We start from the raw sequence: 12,929 nt of genomic DNA on the forward strand, positions 1-12,929 counted from the left end.
CTGCAGGGAAGGCTCTTGGAGGGACCCTGAGTGGCCGTCAGGGTAGCAGAACGGCCCTGCAGTGCCTGTGCGACATGGCTTTGCCTCTCTGCCTGGGCAGTGAGGGCAGGGGGGGCGGTGGAGCAGGGTCAGTGGTTGGGACGGGAGGTGGATTCCCCCTTGCCGTATCCCCGAGGGGATGCTGAGGCTGGTGCAGAGCAGCCAGGACAGTGGTGGAGGGGAGGCTTGGTGATGGGGAGCTGGTCATGGGCAGGTAGTGGGGGGTGGGAAGTGAGATCCATCCTCCTCGAGTGTTTTGGGGTCGGCTCAGTACAGAGCTGGTCTAGGGTGGGCGTCAAAGTCACAGGAGGGCAGGCCATGGTGGGCAAGGAGTCCTTCAAGGCCACTGGTCCCTGGGGAGGGCTCTGGGCTGGAAAAATATCCCCTGGTAGTGCGTCCCTCTAGGCGGGTGACTCCCAACCTTGTATGTGCCACCTGGGGACCTTGGGTGGCAGCTGTTGGGGTTGGCCCACCTGACGAAGGTGAAGGCCCGGTGAAGAGAGCTCCATGTGGTGTGCAGTCTGGGGGCTATCCTGACGGGCTTTGTAGTACTCAGACCGAGAGCTTTGAGGGGTACTTGTCCTTCAGTGTCATGTGGAGCAGACAGCACAGACATGGTCCCTAGAGAGCCACATGTTTGGGGATACCCAGCTGCCCATTCTGGAGCACCCTCTCCTGGGTCCCAGAGCATGGGTGCCAGCAGCACGTAGGTGACTTAGGCAACAGCCACATGGCTCAGGTACTGGGAGACATGAATCAGCAGGATAGGCATCAGCTCAGGACAGCAAAGCCTATTGATGAAGGGGCCAGCTGGTGACCCTTCATCAGGACCCTGCAGAGGCTGTGCTATTTCCCCTGAGCTGTGCTGGACCCTGCAAAAGAGGTAAAGGGAGGTGGGGCAGAGGTGGCCCACTGCCACTTCCCCCATGGACAGTGTCCCCCTTGTGCCCTCTGTGAATGGCTGTCCACCTCAGGGCGAGAATGCTGGTGTCGCCTCTGGCTCAGCCCCACGTCTGGACTTGGAGAAGCCAGGAAGAGGCCTCAAGGGGAGCACAGGTCTTATTGCTGGTCTGTAAATGTCATGTCCCCTTCTCAGACTCAGTCAAGCCCAAGGTGTGTCCTTGACTGGCCTTGGTGGTCTCCAGGGTGCTTCAACTCAAGCTGCCAGGCCTGAATTGGGAGACAGGGCCCACGGCGCCAGTGCTGGGCAGATGGCACTGGCATAGCAGAGTGGACGTCTGACCAGGGTGAGTGTGAGCCAGGGCTGAGCTGTGTAGCAAGCTGTTTGGTTTTTATCTATGACCACTCTCAGAGGTGGGAGCTCTTACTTTACAGATGGGGAAGCCTGTGGGACCACACGGCCTGTCTGAGGCCCCTGTGAGGTGGTCAATCGGGCCTAAGAACCTATGCCCTCATTATGTAGAGGGATCCTGGAGGCACTGCGGGGCCTGAGCCTATTGCTCCTCGGTTGAGTGACCCACTCGTGGGCAGAGCTGTGGCTGTGGGATCCAGGTCTCCTGCTGGCTTCTGGGGTGGGGTCCTCAGGTGCCTGGCACCTAGGGATTGGCCTGTAACTGCGGTTTCTTCCTGTGGCTCCCTGGCCCTTCACAGCCAGTGGCACAAAACACTGGAGTTGAGATAGGTGTGTACGGGCTGAAACCACCCTCCCCCTTATCTTGAAGAATTTGCTTCCAAGGAGCCAAACGCAGCCCTTTGCCCTGCGTGTGCGGGACCCCAGCATCAGAGAGATGGGTGCAAAGGCATCTGGAGGCTTCTTGCACTCACAGGACTGACCATGTACACTGCACAGGAGGCGTGAGCTGTGCCCTTGGTGAGAGCCTCCTGCACAGGTGGGCCATGGCTTCATGCCCCCTGTGCTGGGCACTCTGCAGGTCCAGTCTCTTGAGCACTAAGGCCCAGTGATGGACCGCAGAGGGCAGTAAGGCTTGTCCAGGAGCCAGAAGAGCCTTCCACATTATAGCCCAATCACTTTATTCTGTGGAGGAGGAAACTGAGTCATTTGCCTGGCGTCTCAGGGCTCATCAGCAGTGATATGGACTTGAGCCCACCTGTCCTTGTCCCCTCAGCCCTGTCATACTCTCCTTTACAGTCCACAGGCCCTAGACACAGTGCTCAGGCTTTAGCCTGTGCCAGGGATCCTTGAATCAGAATGAGAATTCTGCAGTGGTCTGAATACAACCTCCACATGGTGACCATGACAGCCCCAGGGGCAGTGCTACGGAGAACAGGCCATCCACAAGAGTCCAGAGCCCATGTGGGCGATTCTACTTCCGGTGGACCTTGGTGTGTAGGATACCGGGCCCTGGAGAGACCAGGAAGGTGTGCTGGCCTGAAAGGAGGCCTGTGAGGCCCTTGAGACCAGCTTTGGGTTGGGACCCGCCTCCTGGCTGCTTGGAGTCCTCTCCTAGGTGGTGTCCCTCCTCTAACACTGTCCTTGGAGACGACCTTCTCAGAGAGTAGGTGCTGTGATACATCCCCGGGTGGATGCCCTGCCCATGCTGTACTCCCCGCTGGCTACTGGAAGCTGGGATGTCCCGATGGCAGCATGAGGAGCCAGCATAACCTAAGGGGGCCCCACCAGGCCTCTCCGCTTCACCTCCCGGGCAGCTCTGCAGGGAGGTGGACTGAGGTCACACCCCGCCTCACACAGCTGACAGGCAGCGACTCACACTGGGCCACTGGATCTGCACTCCAGCTGCTCCTGTGCTTTGGGACAATGTGGATTTAAAAGGAAGTGGTCTGTGGAAGCATGCTGGTAGTTGCTGACCATGGGTGGATCCTGGAGGAGAGATGCTGGGCCACTGTCCTCCTGAAGGAGCGCAGGCCTTGAAGACCCGAGTCCTGCCTGACCTTCTACCTACATCAGGGACCAGGAGGGCAGAGTTGCTCATTTCCCCTGTTTGTTTGAAGCGTCTTGGGGCAGCCTGTTCTGGGCCCAGGAGCAAGTGCAGCTCGATGGGACCTGGGCCTGTGGGTGGCTTGGGCATGTGCTGCCCCTCCTGACATCTGCTGGTCACCACTGGCCCTGCTTGCCTTTCAGTACCATCTAACAGCTGTTGTCCTTCCCTTGTCTGACGGACAATAGGACTATTTATAACCACCATATCAACATTTTTAGGATTCTTTTGTTTTTTTCCAGCCTCGTTAGAAATGTGTCTCCTGAGTTCTCTGTGCTCTCCTCCATCCCCACTTGTTTGGGTGTTTTGTGTGTGCTCTTACTCCTCCTTGGAAACTTCAGTCTCGGCAGGGGAGAGTGTAAGGAGGAAGGCTTTGGAAACCTTTGGGAACTTGTCAGAAGACTCAGACCAGGAATGCAGAGGGCTACTGGGGTCTTCCTGCCTATTCTCTCCTGCGGACTCTGTGGCCTCCAGTTCAGGGAGTAAGGCTCTGCGGAGGCAGGCAGCTGGGAAGCCTAGGACATCAGCCCTGGGAGGGAGATCCCCAATCCCACTCTGGCTCTGAAGGACAATTGGAATGACAACTCCCGCAGGAGACACTGCCACCAGGCCACAGCCCAACCTGTAGGAAGTGCCTCTCAGGGTCCCTCCTCAACTCCAGAGCTGCATGCCTTGACCACCCCGGGCTTTGTCCCATGGGCTCCCTGTGTGGGGACACTCCATCAGTGGACCCTGTTCTGTCACGCAGCACGTATGCACCTCTGGCTATGCCTTCGTCCCTCGCAGCTTGTTGACATTCTGCCAGTGGTAGTCTCAGGAGACCCTGTGCCTTTGACACTTCCCACAGGCAGAGAGCCTGCTCTTCAGCTCCGAACAGCACTGGAATGCCACTCAAGCAGGCGGGTATATGGAGAGAAATAGTGTCCTCTGCCCTCTGCCACTAAGCTCAGCTTTCTCTTTGTTGCTTACAGCACTGGGATGTGTCTGCCTTGTGTGTCCTCTGTCACGCTTGTGGCACAAGGTGTCAGGCCACTGTGACATGGCTGGGCAGGGCAGCCTCCTGTCCCCTGAACCTCTATTGGACCTCAGGTGCTGCGTGGAGGTCTGCGCCTCCTGGGAAGAAGTTCCCCACCCCTCAACACTCCCTCTCCTTCCCCTTCCCTCACCTCTCCCTCTCCCTTCACCTCTCCCTCTCCTTCCTCTCCCCTCACCTCTCCCTCTCCCTTCACCTCTCCCTCTCCTTCCTCTCCCCTCCCTCTCCTTCTCCCTTCACCTCTCCCTTTCCTTCTTCTCCCCTCCCTCTCCCTCTTTTCTCTCCCCCACCTCTCCCTCTCCTTCCTCTCCCCCACCTCTCCTTCTCCCCTCCCTCTCCCTCTCCTTCCTCCCCCCACCTCTACCTCTCCTATCTCTCCCTCCCTCTCCCTCTCCTACCTCTCCCCACCTTTCCCTCTCCCCCACCTCTCCCTCTCCTTCCTCTCCCCACCTCTACCTCTCCTTCCTCTCCCCTCCCTCTCCCTCTCCTACCTCTCCCCCACCTCTCCCTCTCCCCTCACCTCTCTCTCTCCTTCCTCTACCCCCACCTCTCCCTCTCTTTCCTCTCCCCCACCTCTTTCTCTCCTTCCTCCCCCCACCTCTACCTCTCCTTCCTCTCCCCTCCCTCTTCCTCTCCTTCCTCTCCCCCACCTCTACCTCTCCTTCCTCTCTCCTCCCTCTCCCTCTCCTTCCTCTCCCCCACCTCTCCCTCTCCTTCCTCTCCCCCCACCTCTCCCTCTCCTTCCTCTCCCCCCACCTCTCCCTCTCCTTCCTCTCCCCCCACTTCTACCTCTCCTTCCTCTCTCCTCCCTCTCCCTCTCCTTCCTCTCCCCCACCTCTCCCTCTCCTTCCTCTCTCCTCCCTCTCCCTCTCCTTCCTCTCCCCCACCTCTCCCTCTCCTTCCTCTCTCCTCCCTCTCCCTCTCCTTCCTCTCCCCCCACCTCTCCCTCTCCTTCCTCTCTCCTCCCTCTCCCTCTCCTTCCTCTCCCCCCACCTCTCCCTCTCCTTCCTCTCCCCCCACCTCTCCCTCTCCTTCCTCTCCTCCCACCTCTCCCTCTCCTTCCTCTCCCCCCACTTCTACCTCTCCTTCCTCTCTCCTCCCTCTCCCTCTCCTTCCTCTCCCCCCACCTCTACCTCTCCTTCCTCTCTCCTCCCTCTCCCTCTCCTTCCTCTCCCCCCACCTCTCCCTCTCCTTCCTCTCCTCTCCCTCTCCCTCTCCTTCCTCTCCCCCACCTCTTCCTCTCCTTCCTCTCCCCTCTCTCTTCCTCTCCTTCCTCTCCCCTCCCTCTCCCTCTCCTTCCTCTCCCCCCACCTCTCCCTCCCCGTGGAGGCTGCAGAGGACATGCTGACCCTCACCTTTGCAAACCTGCTCTCATCCATGTCATCTCTGCCCTCCTCAGGGTTGTCAAGTCAGCATGCAGCCTCGACCTTGCTGCAGAAGGGCCGCTGTGGTCCTGGTGCAGGTCTCCAGGTCTGCCCTTCAGGGGCTTCACATTGCCATGAGACCTCACCTGTTGGCTGCTTGGGCTCCCCTTTCCAAATGCTGAGATGGGTTACGACAGCACATTTTGTATGTCCCACCCGCAGCCATTCAACAACTCATTGTGTGTGAGTGTGAAGGTCTGAATCTGGCCTCAGGATCCTGAGCTGGGCCAAGTGCGCAGGATGTCTTGCACACGTGTGTGTACACACGCTCCTGGCCCCATCTCTAGTGACCCCATGTGGGTCCTGCTGTGGGTCTCACCAGGCACAGGGGCCTGTCCCCTCCTCATTTCCCAGTGACAACCATGGTGCTCCTGACCTCTGGGCAGTGGGGATGCTACTGACCTTCTTCAGACCCACAAGAGTTGTCACCGTCCCTTCAAGTCCGTTAGTTCATGCTCAGCCTGGCATCCGAGTGCCTCCTATGGCCCAGGCAGTTGGAAGCCTGCAGATGCGCCAGGAGCAAGTGGAGGCTGTCCCCACCCCAGGGCTAGGTACACCCACAGCGCTCCCTGAGAGTCGCCATAAGTGGTCTCTAAAAATGCCCCTGATTTCCTGTGCGTGCCTCAGCCAGAGCCCTGGCTCTGCTGGCCTCGCACTGTGCTGGTCACTTTCAGGGAGGAGCCATTTAGCCTCAGAGCTCTTTCTTTCCAGGAGCTCATGTTGCTCTCACACAGGTTCCTGGTCAGCCTTGGCTTTCCTGCTCCCCCCAAACCCCTTCTCTCCTATGCCGTCTCCTCAGCCTCTTCTTGACAGCCGTCCTCATGGTAGAGAGAGTGTGTGTGTGGAAACTCAGGTGGCCGCAGAGCTGTGGCACCTGGGATGAGTGGTGGGTGGACCCCACGCTGTCCCCGGCCTGTGTGGCCCTGAGCCCTGCCTCGGGAGAGCCTCCCTGGTGCCAGCAGAGCAAGGCACGGCTCTGTGAGAGTCTGCAGGTACTGAGGTTGGCAGCCCAGCCAGGGCCCAGCTGCAGCCCCAGAGTGATTCGGCTCTTGGAGGTCCTCCCTGAAGCCCGGTGATGGCATCCAGGCTCACGTGCTCCCCCGGGTGCCAGCAGCCCCCTCTGTTGCTGCGTCTCTTGGCAGAGAGACCAGGGTAGTCCAGGGTGCTCTGCTGTGAAATATGGTTAGGCAAGTTGGGGACAGCTGTGACCTCATCTGGGGCTCGTTGCAGGAGGAGGTGGGACTAGGAAGGAACCTGAGGCAGAGGCAGCTTCCCCTGAATGGAAAGCACAGTGGACCCCTTTTAGGAGCTGTGGGAAGTAGGGGAATGGGCAGCTGTGACATCTTGGAGGAGATGGCCAGTGTCTGGTGGCCTGTTGCACTGGTCTCCATGGGACAGGGCCTCCCATGAGGATCAGGCTGTTCACAACTGCGTCCCCCCCCCCCCCCGTTGGTTTCTGCAGAAGTGGCAAACGCTCTGCCATCCTATGTCCTCTGAGTCTCAGTCCCTGCTTGGTAACAGGAAGGGCCAGGGGCATCAACTCCAGAGCGGGAGAGGGTCAAGTGGATGAGGTAGGTGCCTCATGGAGCCCATCTCTAGTGACCCGGTAAAGGGCCTACGTGCACGCCCACCCACATGCCCTCCCTGACTCCCAGGTGGCTTTGACTGCAACAGCCTGGCCCTGGTTGGTTTGCTTGGACGCTGCCTCCATTTCTTACATGAGGTACCTTTTTAAGCCTCTGCCTCTGGGCCTGGTCCAGGGCAGGGGAGGAAGAGTGCTCTGGGCAGCTTGGCCTTCAGGGTGGGGACTCAGCCTGAGGCAGCAGCCCTGGCCCTGTGCAAGCACCTGCTAGTGGAGCTGGGCCTGACGAGTGCCTCACCCATCCAAGTGGCATGAGGGCCGAGGTTCACAACCCTCCTGCTTTGTCATCCTACTGTCACACTGAGGCCCAGATCCGCCCCAGAGGCCTCACAATCACACAAGACCTGGTCCCTGTCCCCTGACAAAGTCCAGAGCCTATGTGTACACATGATCTGGAACGTGAGCGCCAGTGTGCAGACAGGTGGAACCTGCAGCAGGGGAGGCCAGTGGCCCACCATGGCAGGGGTGCTGCCCAGGCACGTCTATGTGGTGCCAACCTGGGGTGGTCAGTGCAGGCTTTGCTTTCTGGCTGCCCCACCGCAGCATGGTGCCCTTGGTGATGGCCAGGGTCCTCCCCTGCAGAGCACTCCTGCGGAATTCTTTCCAGCAGGCCACCTGCAGGGGCAGGCGCCTGCGTCGGCCATCACACCGAAGTCAAACCTCTACACACATACACGTGCTTCATGTAGGAACGGGTCCCAAGTGAGACTCTAAGCGCTGGACACTTGGGCACATCTTCCTCTGCTCACCAGTGCCTGACACATGAAGCCTGATCAAGCTAGGGCTCCCTGTTGGTGGGCAACAGACTGGCTTCCCTCCAGCCTGCAGGTGCTGCGCTCACCTGCCCTGGTCCCGCTCTGCTGCGCAGTGCTGTGCACATCTGCCCTGGTCCTGCTCAGCTGCCTGGTGTTGTGCTCTCCCTAGTGGCCAGCGCCTTTGCGAAGTGCTCCATGTGCATGTGTGCACCCACATGCCCACAGTAAACCACTATGCTCCTCACAGGAGCCAGGGTGCTGTGTGTATGGGGCTGGAGCTGCTTAATGAAGCTTCTTGGAAGATCCCTGCATGTTTTCCAGGGTCAGCAGAGCCCTGTGACCTCCAATAGAGGATACTGCTTGGAGACCAACGCTAATAATCTGAACTTGGTTTTGGTGCCTGGGTGTGCACAGGTCAGACTACACACCAAGCTCTTTGGCTGCCCTCAGGCTGCCAGGGCCTAGTGAGGGCCTTGCCCCTGGGAGCCCCCGAGCCAGCTCAGGGTTGGTTTGGAACCAGTCACTGAGTTGTGCATGCAGAGGTTGAACTAGGAGGGGCATCTGGGCACTGGGTGGCCAGCAGTCAAATTCTGTCAGTGAGCAAGTACCCAGGTGCTTGCAAACAGATCAGGCTTGTCCCACGTTGGGGGCAGACGCAAGCCTGCAGGGGAGTGGGGTCACCTTAGCTGCAGACTGGGACCTGCTGCTAGCAGGGAGGGCAGGGCGTCAGCCAGTCCTGCCTGGTGCCTTCCTGGCGTCTTCCTGGTGTGCAGTCGTCAGTGCTGCAAAGCAGAGGTTGTGATGCAGGTGCAGCTGCTTCATCCTGGCTTGATGCAGCCTGGAGGTGAATGATTCTGTTCTCCTAAACCCCTGACCTGGAATACTGATGCTTTCCTGCATCCCAAACCTGCAGACACATTCTACCAAAAAGCACCAGCTCATCTGGAAGCCATTCTCAGCCAAAATGAGTGTGGAGCCTCCAAATGGCCTCAGCTTAAAGATGCACCAGCAGCTCCTCTCCACGGTGAAGGTGGCCCCTCAGGTGCCAGCTGGCCTCCAGGGCTGAGGTTGGGCGAGCACTGTGAGGGAGGCCCAGCAGCTGCCATGTGTGAGGTCCCATGACTCACACCCTGGTGCTGCCTGTTCCCCTTGGTAGATAAGGAAACTGAGACGCAGAGGTGCCAGTGGCCTTCCCAAGGTCACAGGGCTAGCAGCTTGGAGCACAGCAAGGGGGAGGGTGTGGGAAGGGAGAAGGACTAAGAGTGGTTCCCCAGCTGGGAGGGGAGAGGAGGGGAGTGGGGAGGAGAGACCAGCAGGACCCTGCGCTGCCCTAGGTTGGCTGCACACCCTTCCACATCTGCCTATCAGAAGTGGCCCGAATTTACAGGAGGTCCCCAGTGCACCTGGCAGGCTAGCAAGACCGGCCTAGGCTGTCAGTCCTGTCCCACACTCTGCACAGGCCTCCCAGGGTGCAGGTCTCCTGGCTGCCCTGGCTGTCAGCAGGCAGAGACCCAGCTATTCCTGCTGAGCTGAGGAAGGACCCTGTGGGGGGAGGCGCTGTCCTCTCTTCAGGGATCTCCATCCAGTAAACAGGTGCGAATGTGGAGCATGCCTTCTGTGGGCTCTGAGGACACACAGATGGCGCCACAGCCTTGCTCTCAGCCTCACTCATGCTCTGTTGGGGTCAGGGTGGCAGCAGAGGCCGGTCAACAGCAAGCTCTGGCAGATCATAAAATGCACATGGAAGCCAGGTGCACTGGTGCTCACCCATAATCTGTGATCCCAGTGACGCAGGAGGCTGAGGCAGGAGGCTCACAGTTTTGGGGGCAACCTGGGCAACTTGGTGAAACCCTGTCTCAAGAAATATGTAAATAAATAAAAAGGGCTGGAGTGCAGCTCAGTGGTGGAGCCCTTGCCTGAAGTGTGGGCCCTGGGTCCCATCCCAGCACACAGAACCCCAAACCATGCATGAACTAGGAACAATACGAGGAGGATGACCAGGAGGGCCATGATGGGAGGCTGGCTTTGGAGTCTAGACATGGCTGAGAGTCAGGAAAGCCAAAGGGCAGGGCCGAGTGGACTGGAGCCCAGGGGCTTCCTTCCTTCCCGTGGCTCAGGTGAGGCTCAGGCCAGGCCTGGCCAGTGCTTCCTGCACACCCACAGAGAGTGGCCCAGGCCCAGGCCGAGGGGCAGGCTTGGGTCACGCTGGCCCTGGGGCCTCCTGAGGGATGCTGGGGGAGCATGTGGGATCTTGAGTGGGCTGCAGGGGTTGGTGTGTGTGGTTAGGTTTGAGCATCATTTCTTGCTGTGAGCCATTGGGGTGGTCAGTGGTCAGTACCCTTGGGGCAACTGGCACTATCTGGCCTCCCTGAGGCTGCAGTGGGTGGGTGGTGTGATTCTGAGGGAGAGGTGGAAAGATGTACTTATGGGTGGCTATGGGTTGAGGGCAGTGCTGCCCATAGGTGACCCAAAGGGAGCAGAGGTTGGGGTCGGGGGCTCTGGGGTGCTGGATGGGGTGCCCCTCCTGTCCTGCTCAGACAGCTCAGCCATGAACACTCCAAGCCACACACCCGTAGGGAGCCCGCAGAGGGAGCTAGCCCAGTCCCTTCCGGTCTCACCCAACTTCCGCCACAGCCTCCAGATCCTCTGCACCTGGTGCAGACGCCACCCTCTGTAGCATGTGTGTGCCAGCTTGTCCTCGTCCTCCCCTGTCTCCTAACACGCTCGGGCTGGTCCATGTCCATGACAGTGTCCAGACCCTGTCCCAAAGCCCCTCTCCCTTTCACAGAGGCAGTAAATACAGTGTGTGCTGTCTGGCTCCAGGGCCTTTGCATGTGATGTTCTCCCTGCCTGAAATGCCTCAGTTCCTCAGGATTGACACCTTTCTCAGGTCCCCTCTGGAGCCATCTCCTGAGGTTTGAATTCTGGTCACTCTCGTGGACACAGTACCCCTCCAAGCCCAAGTCCTCATCTGCTGCCTTCTCCTCTCACTATGCAGTCCACCCTGGGGGAGAGGATGTGGTCTTCCTCTTCCTGCTTTCCAGCATCTGTCCTGCACATACGTCCAGGTGGTGGCTCCCTGACTGCCCTGTGTTAAGCCCCTCTTTAAGCAGAGCCCCTGTAGCTATGTAAAAAGAGGAGAGGGAGGAAGGACCCTGGTGGGGACTGTGCATCGTGAGCCTTGGGGAACAGGTGGAGGTCCAGACCTGGGACCTGATGGGTGCAGAGGGCTGGACTTCTGCCTAGTGCTCACTGTCTGCCGGACCTGGGCTCAGGTGGCACCACCCCTTCCAGGTCTCCTGCCATGGATGCTGTCCTTTCCCTGGAGTTTGGTGGCTTCAGGTTCTATCTTGCTTCAGGCCTCATGGTCTGGCTGTGCAGAGGTCAGAAGGCAGGAGGTGGGGGCCAGCAGGTGACTGGCTGTGGCCCCGGGGGACTGAGGTCACTCAGGAAAGCCTTGGGTTGTGTCTGAGCTGTTTCCTGTCCCGCCAAGTGGGTGATGGCTCTCAGGGACACCTGGAGAGGCTCTGCGGACAGGTGTGCTGGCCTCAAAGCCCCCCAGGGCACGTCCTCCAGTGGCTGCCTTACGAGGCTGTGGGGGCTGCTCACAAGCCAGGAGAACAGACAGGAGCGCTTTGTGCTGCTGCTGCAGGGCTGGGGCGGTGGTAGGGATTCATCATCAGGTGTCCGGGAGGCAGGGTCCCTTTAAACAGGGCTGTAGGAAGAGAGAACCCCACTGTGCAGGGTCAGTCTGGTGCAGGGTCAGTGTGATGCAGTGATCCCGTTGGCCAGCGTTCCTCCTCCAGCTGCTGTGCAGGAGTCACAGCTCCCACAGGAGGATGCTGGCTCCCTGGGGTTGGGGCTCCTGAGCCAGGCCCTCCATGCCCTGGCTGCCTCCCCTTGTCACGTGGTGCTGGGGCACTGGGCCTGCGGCTGCCTGTCCAAGTTGTGGTGGGTGGAGTCAGCGAGGTGGCCACGTGGCTCTGTGGGCATCTGCTCCTCTGTAGGCAAGGACAGTTGGAGTCTGCCTAGGACAGTGCTGCCCTGGCCATCAGTGGGCTTCTGCGGTGCCATCGCAGAGTCACCCACCTCCAGCACCTGGCCCAGGGCATGTGTGTTGTGCCAGCCTGTCACTGTCAGCTCTTACTTCACTCTGCATGACAGCATTTCACAGCAGGGACTCTGGTGCCCGTTGTACAGTGCAAAAGCTAGGGCAAAGAGCGATCGAGAACGCCCCACCGCGCAGGTGGCTGCCTGCGCTTGCCCACCCACTCTGCAGTCGACCATCTTGTCCGCATCACCTTAGTTGTGCTGTGGAGACCTTGTCTTTCGGAGACGTGTAAGCTGGTGGTAAAGGAAGGGCAGATGTGAGGGACCAGGATTCTGATGGGCACCAGCTTTTATTAGAAGTTGCTGCCATGAGAAGGAGGCCAGGCTTGGGTTTTCCAAATCTGCGCTCTGCTGGCACACACAACACACACACACACACACACACACACACACACATACACACACGGCCCCCTGAAGGCCATTCAACTCCTGTGGTTTTTCCACTCACGATGGAGCAATGCTGGTCACGTCTTTGGGTGGAAAGCAACCTGTGGGTGTCGCTCCTCTCCAGGGCTGGTGAGGTGGGGTGGGTTTCTCCTGAGGTCTGGGCTGCAGCTCGTGGGTTGCAGCTCATGAGCCTGGGCTATATGCGGCTGCCCCCAGGGCTACAGGTCAGCTTTTGATCCCGGAAGGGGCTATTGGCATTTGACCCTGTTGTGAGTCACGGAGTCTCCGCACACTGGCGACGTCTTATAGACCAGTCCCCTCAGATCACTCACTGGTGGGCTCAGGCTGCCGTGTTGGGCATGCCTGGCGAGGGTGCCCTTTCCTGGAGGGAGCTGGTCCTTGGTGGAAGTGGCTTACCCACAGAGCCACCCTAAAGTATAAGACAGTGGAAGCCAGACAGCCACTTAGCCACGTCCCTGCCCCTTTGTTCTCCCCGGGGTATGGGCCTGTTGGTACTGGTGCTGCTGCATTTAGGGAAGGAGCTGCATGGGTGCTGCCGTGGGGCCGGAGGTGCAGCAGGGCCGTTGCCTCCCCAGGGCACTGAATTCCAGCTCCTCCAGG

General features: G+C 59.5%; 1 protein-coding gene across 1 annotated transcript in view; it reads left to right on the plus strand.

The window, feature by feature from the left end:
- Pgbd5 (piggyBac transposable element derived 5) overlaps window positions 1–12,929 on the plus strand; it is a 50,591-nt gene that overhangs the window by 18,054 nt on the left and 19,608 nt on the right. The gene's annotated exons all lie outside the window — the stretch shown is intronic.

The sequence above is a fragment of the Urocitellus parryii genome, chromosome 9, assembly GCF_045843805.1.
Source record: "Urocitellus parryii isolate mUroPar1 chromosome 9, mUroPar1.hap1, whole genome shotgun sequence".
NCBI lineage: Eukaryota > Metazoa > Chordata > Mammalia > Rodentia > Sciuridae > Urocitellus > Urocitellus parryii.